The sequence below is a fragment of the Saccopteryx bilineata genome, chromosome 3, assembly GCF_036850765.1.
Source record: "Saccopteryx bilineata isolate mSacBil1 chromosome 3, mSacBil1_pri_phased_curated, whole genome shotgun sequence".
Taxonomy (NCBI): Eukaryota; Metazoa; Chordata; class Mammalia; order Chiroptera; family Emballonuridae; genus Saccopteryx; species Saccopteryx bilineata.
The window spans coordinates 92,619,360-92,630,455 of record NC_089492.1 but is presented as its reverse complement, the minus strand read 5'-3'; the positions used below and the strand labels follow the sequence as shown (position 1 = coordinate 92,630,455).

The 11,096-nt window shown below is 38.4% G+C and overlaps 1 pseudogene; it reads left to right on the top strand.

Moving 5' to 3' along the window:
* The first annotated feature begins 201 nt into the window (after positions 1-201).
* On the top strand, positions 202-10,826 carry LOC136329814 (cell division cycle 7-related protein kinase pseudogene; annotated as a pseudogene).
* The last annotated feature ends 270 nt before the right edge of the window (positions 10,827-11,096 follow it).

Below are 11,096 nucleotides of genomic sequence, written 5' to 3'. Positions count from 1 at the left end.
GGTGAAGGAAGTAGAAGACGGTAAAGGAGTGATAAATTGTGATGGAAAGAGACTTGACTTGGGATGATGAACACATAACCCAGTATACAGTTGACATATCATAGAATTGTGCCCCTGAAATCTGTACAATTTTGTTAACCATTGTCACTCCAATAAATTCAATAAAAAATAAATAAGGTAAAATAAAAAAAATAAAAAAGTATGGGAATATATTTTTATCTACTTAAAGCTCTGAAACATAATCATCAGTTTGGTATTATTCACCATGATGTTAAGCCCAGAAATTTGTTTTATAAAATAGGCTCCTGAAAAAGTATGCCTTAGTAGATTTTGGTTTGACCCAAGGAACCAATGGAATAAAAATAGAGCTTCTCAAATTTCTCCAGTCAGAAGTTCAGCAGGAAAGTTGTTTAGAAAATGAATCCCATCTAATTACCAGAAACAAGATTTCACTGACTGGCCCACCTGCAGCTAAGGAACTGGATAAGCAGCCCACCAGACAAAGTTGTGTTAAAAGGCCCTGCGTAACTGACCAGTTGGTAGGACAGTGGATACAGCATCAGACTGGGACACAGAGGACCCAGGTTCAAAACTCAAGGTTGCTGGCTTGAATGCAGGCTCACCAGCTTCAGCGCAGGGTTGCTGGCTTGAGTGTTGGATCATAGACATGAACCCATACTTGGTGGCTTGGGCCCAAAGGTCACCGGTTTGAAACCCAAGGTTGCTGGCTTGAGCAAGGGGCCACTCGTTCTGCTGTAGCCCCCCACATCAATGCACATATAGGAAAGCAATCAATGAACAACTAAGGTACCATAATGAAGAATTGATGCTTCTCATCTCTCTCCCTTCCTATCTGTCTGTACCTATCTGTTCCTCTCTCTATCTGTGTCATTAAAAAAAGGCCCTGGAGGATGACGTTAGAGTAATGGTGTGGTAGGAAGCGATACCGATAAATCTCCCCCAAAACTCAACAAGATTTTCAACCAGAAACAGAAAAATCTATCCTTGAAGCCTCCAGATGTTCCGCAATACACCTGAAGGTATGGTCGAGCGAAAAATTGGCTAAATATGTAATCAAACCCCAAAGGAAATAGGGAGTAAGAAATGCTCCACCTTCCTCACTAACCTAAATAGGGCTGCTTTCACTGGAAACTGAGAGTATAAAAACTGAGGCGGGCAAAGGGGGCAAATATATCCAGGCTGCAGCACAAATGGCCGAACCAGGCTTTGGCACGGAGATCCAAACTGAGGAAATCTGTGCCTGTGGCAACCCACACAATACAAGCTAACACTCGCACCAAACCCCGATAAAGAAAGACAAGTGGGGCAGCCATTCGCCCTGATCTCCTGGTTGGCGCGCACAGATAGTGGGCGAGAGATTCCTTCGAAAGCCCCGGGAGTGGGCGCCCATGTTATCCCACAGAGAGGCAGAGTCAGAAGCCTTTGTGTGGGCTGAAAGTGGAATCTCCAGGCCGCCCCAGCACCCTGAAAAAGCCATGCATGGGAAGGGAATGAGAGCCAATTCCAATGCTGGAACTTTTCTGTGTGGGCAGAGGTTTCACTCAAAGTGTGAGGCAGCCGGCCTGATATCCTGGTGGCGTGCATGGAGAGTGGGCAAGAGATTCCTCTGAGCGCCTCGGCAGTGGGCGCCCGTGTTACCCCACAGAAAGGCAGAGTCAGGGGCCTTTGTGTGGGCTGAAAGCGGAATCTCCAGGCCACTCCAGCACCCTGAAAAAGCCATGCATGGGGAGGGAATGAGAGCCAATTCCAACGCTGGAACTTTTCTGTGTGGGCGGAGGTTTCACTCAAAGTGTGAGGCAGCCGGCCTGATATCCTGGTGGCGCGCACAGAGAGTGGGCAAGAGATTCCTCTGAGCACCTTGGAAGTGGGTGCCTGTGTTACCCCACAGAAAGGCAGAGTCAGAAGCCTTTGTGTGGGCCGAAAATGGAATCTCCAGGCTGCCCCAGTGCCCTGAAAAAGCTGCGCACAGGGAGGGAGTGAGAGCTAATTCCAACACTAGAACTTTTCAGTGCAGGCAGGCATTTCACTCAGAGGGTGAGACTGCTGGCCTAATATCCTGGTCTTCACGTGCAGTTAGTGAGAGAGAGATTCCTCCGAGCACCCCGGGAGTGGGGCCCGCCCGTGTTACCGGACAGAGTGGCAGAGCCAGAGGTCTTTGTGTGGGCGGAAGCCCCACCTGATTATGCTAGCAGCTCTGACTGACTGAGCCTTACCCAGAGCCCTGTGCTGAGTAGAAGTAGAGTGGGGAGTTGCCAGCTCTTTGAGCCTCTTACTATCCAGGCAGAGGCAGCAGCAACCCCATAGCTGGATTATCAGTCTACTAATTGGGGAAGGAAAGACTAGGAGAGAGGCTCCAGGAACACAGACTCTCTCACTGTCAGAGCCTACAAATGCTAATGAGCCTCGACTGCCAACGAGACTGAAGCCCAATACATGACATCACCATAGAGACTTATCAACTGCAAACCTCTACCTGAGTATGCCACAGGGGCAGAACCCAGAGTACAGAGTCACCGACCCGGAAGAGGGAGAGAAAAGAAAAAGCAAGAAGATAATCTCTCAAAATCAAGAATAATCCACAGACTTTATAACCTATCCCATTTTATTATATTTGTTTGTTTGTTTCTCTTATCTTCATTCTTGATTTTTATTTTCTTCCTCCAATTTGGTCATTTAATTCTCTGCCGGTCTTACTCTCTCCTCTCCTTGAACTACACTACCCATAAGTGTTACATCTCCCATTATCTTTTTTTTCTTCTTCCTTTCTCTCTATGAGGGTTGCACTCCAAAACCCTTAACTCTCTCTCTCTCTCTCTCTCTCTCTCCTCTTTTTTCTTTTTTCTTCTTTTAGTGGTTCCCTCTTTTTTTTCTCTCTTTCTTTTCTCCCTCTATGTTAGTTTCTTCTTTTCTCTTTTACGTCTCCTCTCATTCAATCCTCAATAACGAACAAATTATCTTATCTGGGACTCAAACTTATGTTTGTGGCATTTTGGGGGTTTTTTACTTCACCTTTTTAACTCACTAGCAGTGCTCCCATCCCTGGATCTCCATTTTATCTAGTTCTTGTTCTACTAAATACAATAGTAATTTTTTAATTTTTCCCCCATTTTCCTGTTTCCCTCTTATTCCTCTCATCATATCTCTTAGTCAACTAACACCTAAAAGCAAATAATTTTATTCTTTTTTTTAATTTTATTTTTTCATTTTTAGAGAGGAGAGAGAGAGGGAGAGAGAGAAACAGAGAGAGAGAAGGGGGAGGAGCTGGAAGCATCAACTCCCATATGTGCCTTGACCAGGCAAGCCCAGGGTTTCGAACCGGTGACCTCAGCATTTCCAGGTCGACGCTTTATCCACTGAGCCACCACAGTTCAGGCCATCATTTTATTCTTGACCCAAATTTTTTCCTTATTTTCTTTTTGTGAGTCCATACCCCCCTTTTTTCCCCTTTATTACTTCTCCTCAATTCAGGCCCTCCATTACAGGCATTGTTTGTTTTATTAAGTACAATATAACTTACAGTTCATCACAAGATTGTCTCAAGAAAGAGGGGAGAGGAGAGGAGAGGAAAAAAGGGGCGGAATAATTTATTTTATTTTATTTTATTTATTTTTTTAATTTTTAATTTTTTTAAAAAAATTTTCTATTTTTTATTTTTATTTTTTAAACTTTTTATTCTTTATTAAATCTCATTAATACTATCAACAAAACCACCCTCAGATGCCATTAAGAAAGAGAAAATCAAATATCATGGATACAAAAGAAAGAGAGGTAACACAGATAGATGAGGAAAAATATATGGAGAAAAAAATTAATATATTGGAAACCTTGGAGTTAAATGACAGAGAATTTAAAATAAAAATCCTAAAAATACTCAGAGATATACAAAAAACACAGAAATGCAATTTAGGGAGCTCAGAAAACAACTCAATGAACACAAAGAATATATTTCCAAACAAATTGAAACTATAAAAACAAATCAAACAGAGATGAAAAACTCAATTCATGAGCTGAAACACGAGGTAACAAGCTTAGCTAATAGAACAGGCCAGATAGAAGGTAGGATTAGTAAAATAGGAGACAAGCAACTTGAGGCATAACATAGAGAAGAAGAAAGAGACTCAAAAATTTAAAAAAATGAGATAGCCCTACAGGAATTATCTGACTCCATCAAAAAGAATAACATAATAATAATAGGTATATCAGAGGGAGAAGAGAGAGAAAATGGAATGGAGAACATAAACAAATAATAGATGAGAACTTCCCAAGCCTGTGGAAAGAACTAAAGCCTCAAATTCAAGAAGCAAACAGAACTTCAAGTTTTCTTAACCCCAACAAACCTACTCCAAGGCCCTCATAATGAAACTGGCACAAATCAATGGCAAAGAAAAAAATTCTCAAGGCAGCCAGGGAAAAGAAGAATACAACATATAAAGGAAGGCCCATTAGATTATCATCCGATTTCTCAAAAGAAACTCTACAAGCTAGAAGAGAGTGGACCCCAATATTTAAAGTCCTGAAAGAGAGGAACTTTCAGCCAAGAATACTATACCCATCAAAGCTATCCTTCAAATATGAAGGAGAAATAAAAACATTCACAGATACAGAAAAGATGAGGAAATTTATAATCAAAAAACCCCCACCCCAGGAATTACTAAAGGGGGTTCTCCAATCAGATACAAAGAACAAAAAAAAAAAGCCACAAGTAAAAGCTCCAAGAAGAACACAATAAAACCAAATTTAAACTGTGACAACAACAAAAAGAAAGGGGGGGAGAGGATGGAGATTAACAGTAGCAAAGGACGATGGAGTGCAAAAGTACTCACAAAATAGTGCTCTACAATGAACAGGGTAGGAACCCTTTTCATTACTTAATGGTAACCACCATTGAAAAAACCACCACAGAAGCACATGATTTTAAAAAGATAGCAACAGGGGAAAGATGTATGGAATGCAACCAAATAAAAACAAAAGATAGAAAAACAAAAGAGAAGGATCACAGAAGACACAAAACTAACAGAAAGCAATCTATAAAATGGCAATAGGGAACTCACAAGTGTCAATAATTACACTAAATGTAAATGGATTAAAATCACCAATAAAAAGGCACAGAGTAGAAGAATGGATTAAAAAAGAAAATCCAACTGTATGCTGCCTACAAGAAACTCATCTAAGTAACAAGGATAAAAACAAATTCAAAATGAAAGGCTGGAAAACAATACTCCAAGCAAATAACATCCAAAAAAAAGCATGTATAGCAATACTCATATCTGATAATGCTGACTACAAGACAGCAAAATACTCAGAGACAAAAATGGCCATTTCATAATGGCTAAGGGGACACTGAATCAAGAAGACATAACAATTTTTAATATATATGCACAAAACCTAGGAGCACCAAGATATATAAGACAGCTACTTATTGATCTTAAAACAAAAACTGACAAAAATTCAATCATACTTGGAGACCTCAATACACCACTGATGGCTCTAGATCGGTCATCCAAAAAGAGAATCAACAAAGATATATTGGCCTTAAAAAAAACACTAGAGCACCTGGATATAATAGACATCTACAGGACATTTCATCCCAAAGTGACTGAGTATACATTTTTCTCCAGTGTACAAGGATCATTCTCAAGAATTGACCATATATTGGGCCACAACAACAACATCAGCAAATTCAGAAAAATTGAAGTTGTACCAAGCATACTTTCTGATCATAAAGCTTTGAAACTAGAATTCAACTGCAAAAAGGAGGGAAAAAACCCACAAAAATGTGGAAACTAAACAACATACTTTTAAAAAATGAATGGGTCAAAGAAGAAATAAGTGCAGAGATCAAAAGATATATACAGACAAATGAAAATGACAATATGACATATCAGAATCTATGGGATGCAGCAAAAGCAGTGATAAGAGGGAAGTTTATATCACTTCAGGCATATATAAACAAACAAGAGAGAGCCCAAGTGAACCACTTAACTTCACATCTTAAGGAACTGGAAAAAGAAGAACGAAGACAACCCAAAACCAGCCAAAGAAAAGAGATAATAAAAATCAGAGCAGAAATAAATGAAATAGAGAACAGAAAAACTATAGAAAAAATTAATAGAACGAGGAGCTGGTTCTTTGAAGAGATCAACAAAATTGACAAACCCTTGGCAAGACTTACGAAGAAAAAAAGAGAAAGAACTCATATAAACAAAATCCAAAATGAAAGAGGAGAAATCACCATGGACACCGTAGATATACAAAGAATTATTCTAGAATACTATGAAAAACTTTATGCCACTAAATTCAACAACCTAGAAGAAATGGATAAATTCCTAGAACAATACAACCATCCTAGTCTGAGTCAAGAAGAAGCAGAAAGCCTAAACAGACCTATTAGTAGAGAAGAAATAGAAAAAACCATTAAAAACCTCTCCAATAATAAAAGTCCAGGCCCAGACAGCTATACCAGCAAATTTTATCAAACATTCAAAGAAGACTTGGTTCCTATTCTACTCAAAGTCTTCCAAAAAATTGAAGAAGAAGCAATACTTCCAAACTTATTTTATGAGGCCAACATAACCCTCATACCAAAACCAGGCAAGGACTGCACAAAAAAAGAAAACTACAGACCAATATCTCTAATGAATACAGATGCTAAAATACTAAACAAAATACTAGCAAATCAAATACAACAACATATTAAAAAAATAATACATCATGATCAAGTGGGATTCATCCCAGAATCTCAAGGATGATTCAACATACGTAAAACGGTTAACATCTCTTAGTCTCACTTTCATGTCCCACCTATGTATGAAATAATGCAGTTCCTGGTTTTTTCTGATTTACTTATTTCACTTCGTATAATGTTATCAAGATCCCACCATTTTGCTGTAAATGATCCAATGTCATCATTTCTTATGGCTGAGTAGTATTCTACAGTGTATATGTGCCACATCTTCTTTATCCAGTCATCTATTAATGGGCTTTTTGGTTGTTTCCATGTCCTGGCCACTGTGAACAATGCTGCAATGAACATGGGGCTGCATGTGTCTTTACGTATCAATGTTTCTGAGTTTTTGGGGTATATACCCAGTAGAGGGATTGCTGGGTCATAAGGTAGTTCTATTTTCAGTTTTTTGAGGAATCACCATACTTTCTTCCATAATGGTTGTACTACTTTACATTCCCACCAACAGTGTATGAGGGTTCCTTTTTCTCCACAGCCTCTCCAACATTTACTATTATTACCTGTCTTGTTAATAATAGCTAATCTAACAGGTGTGAGGTGGTATCTCATTGCAGTTTTGATTTGCATTTCTCTAATAACTAAAGAAGATGAGCATCTTTTCATATATCTGTTGGCCATTTGTATTTCTTCCTGGGAGAAGTGTCTGTTCATGTCCTCTTCCCATTTTTTTATTGGATTGTTTGTTTGTTGTTGAGTTTTAAAAGTGAGACTAAGAGACATTGATAAGAGTGTGGTAGTTATGGGGGGAGGGGGGAGAGGGAGAGGGAAAGGGGGAGAGGGAGAGGCACAAAGAAAACTAGATAGAAGGTGACAGAGGACAATCTGACTTTGGGTGATGGGTATGCAACATAATTGAACGACAAGATAACCTGGACATGTTATCTTTGAATATATGTATCCTGATTTATTGATATCGCCCCATTAAAAAATAAAATTATTAAAAGAAACAAAAAAAAACGGTTAACGTAATACACCATATCAACAAAACAAAGAACAAAAACCACATGATTTTATTAATAGACGCAGAAAAGGCTTTCGATAAAATACAACACAATTTTATGTTTAAGACTCTCAACATAGTGGGTATAGAAGGAAAATATCTCAACATGATAAAGGCCATATATGATAAATCATCAGCTAACATCATATTAAATGCACAAAACTGAAGGCTTTCCCCCTTAAATCAGGAACAGGACAGGGTTGTCCACTCTCTCCACTCTTATTTAATGTGGTACTAGAGGTTCTAGCCAGAGCAATCAGACAAGACAAAGAAATAAAAGGCATGCTTATCGGAAAAGAAGAAGTAAAGGTATCACTTTTTGCAGATGATATGATCCTATACATCGAAAACCCCAAAGAATCCACAAAAAGACTACTAGAAACAATAAGCCAATACAGTAAGGTCGCAGGATACAAAGTTAACATACAGAAGTCCATAGCCTTTCTATATGCCAACAATGAAACACTTGAGAACGAATTCAAAAGAATAATCCCCTTCACGATTGGAACAACAACAACAAAAATACCTAGGAATAAACAAAAAAGAACGTAAAGGACTTATATAATGGAAACTATAAACCATTGTTAAGGGAAATCGAAAAAGATATAATGAGATGGAAGAATATTCCTTGTTATTGGTTAGGAAGAATAAATATAATCAAGATGGCTGTATTACCCAAAGCAATATACAAATTTAATGCAATTCGCATCAAAATTCCAATGACATTTTTTAAAGAAATGGAGCAAAAAATTATCAGATTTATATGGAACTATAAAAATCCCCGAATAGCCAAAACAATCCTTAAGAAAAAGAATGAAGCTGGGGGCATTACAATACCTGACTTCAAAATATATTATAGGGCCACGACAATCAAAACAGCATGGTATTGGCAGAAATATAGACACTCAGACCAATGGAACAGAATAGAAAACCCAGAAATAAAACCACATATATATAGTCAAATAATTTTTGAGAAAGGGGCAAACAACACACAATGGAGAAAAGAAAGCCTCTTCAACAAATGGTGCTGGGAAAACTGGAAAGCCACATGCAAAAGAATGAAACTGGACTACAGTTTGTCCCCCTGTACTAAAATTAACTCAAAATGGATCAAAGATCTAAACATAAGACCTGAAACAATAAAGTACATAGAAGAAGACTTAGGTACTAAACTCATGGACCTGGGTTTTAAAGAGCGTTTTATGAATTTGACTCCGAAGGCAAGAGAAGTGAAGGCAAAAATTAATGAATGGGACTACATCAGACTAAGAAGTTTTGCTCATCAAGAGAAACTGATAACAAAATAAACAGAAAGCCAACTAAATGGGAAATGATATTTTCATACAACTGCTCAGATAAGGGCCTAATATCCAAAATATACAAAAACCCATAAAACTCAACAACAAACAAACAAACAATCCAATAAAAAGATGGGAAGAGGACATGAACAGACACTTCTCCCAGGAAGAAGTACAAATGGCCAACAGATATATGAAAAGATGCTCATCTTCTTTAGTTATTAGAGAAATGCAAATCAAAACTGCAATAAGATACCACCTCACACCTGTTAGATTAGCTATTATTAACAAGACAGGTAATAATAGTAAATGTTGGAGAGGCTGTGGAGAAAAAGGAACCCTCATACACTGTTGGTGGGAATGTAAAGTAGTACAACCATTATGGAAGAAAGTATGGTGATTCCTCAAAAAAACTGAAAATAGAACTACCTTATGACCCAGCAATCCCTCTACTGGGTATATACCCCAAAAACTCAGAAACATTGATACGTAAAGACACATGCAGCCCCATGTTCATTGCAGCATTGTTCACAGTGGCCAGGACATGGAAACAACCAAAAAGCTCATCAATAGATGACTGGATAAAGAAGATGTGGCACATATACACTATGGAATACTACTCAGCCATAAGAAATGATGACATTGGATCATTTATAGCAAAATGGTGAGATCTTGATAATGTTATTTGAAGTGAAATAAGTAAATCAGAAAAAACCAGGAACTGCATTATTCCATACGTAGGTGGGACATAAAAATGAGACTAAGAGACATTTATAAGAGTTTGGTGGTTATGGGGGGAGGGGGGAGAGGGAGAGGGAAAGGGGAGGGGCAAGGGCACAAAGAAAACTAGACAGAAGGTGACAGAGGATAATCTGACTTTGGGTGATGGGTATGCAACATAACCTGGACATGTTATCTTTGAATATATGTATCCTAATTTATTGATGTCACCCCACTAAAAAAATAAAATTATATTAAAAAAGAAAGAAAAACAAAAGGCCCTGCGCAAATACACAAATTCAGATTCAACAAGGAAAAGGTAGAAAGGATGAATCTGAAGGCCTTCCCAGTGCTATTTTTAGAGGAAGAAATTTCAAAATACACAGCTCTATCTCATATGAGAGAATTTTAATGAAACTTGTGAAGCAGTTGAAAGACCATTACTATATGATCTCGGAAGATAGCAACAACAACAACAACAGGCTGTCCCACAAAGGGCAAATATAATGGTATGATGAGAAAAACTACTAGTTCTGGCCCAGCTAGTCTGACCTGTGATGATTATGCAACAGATAAATTGTGCAGTATTTGCCTTCCCAGGTAGCAAGAGGTTGCTCCTAGACAGGTAAACCAAGATTCTGAGTTCAAAGTACAGCAATTGGCATGTGACCTGCAGGTGTTGTATTTCTTACTTTGCTTAGTGGATGAAATACATTTTATAAAGCACGTTGATTTAGCATCTTTGGCTTAAATTATGGAAATTTGTGGATTCAGAGAAACTAGCCTGGCTGCCAAAACCTTTGGAGAATCAATATTGTATAACAAAGAAGTCTGAGCATAGTACTTGAGAAAAAAATTGAGAGAAGCTCAGAGGTTTAGATCTAACACTTTTAAATTAACAAATGATATACAAGGACTTGCTTCTCATGGCCCAACTTTGTTACCTCATACAAACATGTGAAACACAGCCGTCTGGAAATTCATTGTATAAAGGGAACAAAAATGGCTGTGGGGATGTTTTGATGCATATACTACCAATTAGAAAGCTGTATGTGATACAGCTTATGAGCTTGACAGAATTCTAGATCTAAATCCAACTTCAGGTCCTGGCTTGTTGGCTCAGTGGTAGAGCATCGGCCCAGGGTATGGATGTCCAGGGTTTGATTCCAGGTCAAAGCACACAGGAGAAGTGACCATCTCCTTCTCCACCACTCCCATCTCTTTCTCCCTCTCCCATAGTCATGGCTCAAATGGTTTGAGCAAAGTTGGCTCCTGACACTGAGGATGGCTCCATTGCCTCACCTCAGGTGTT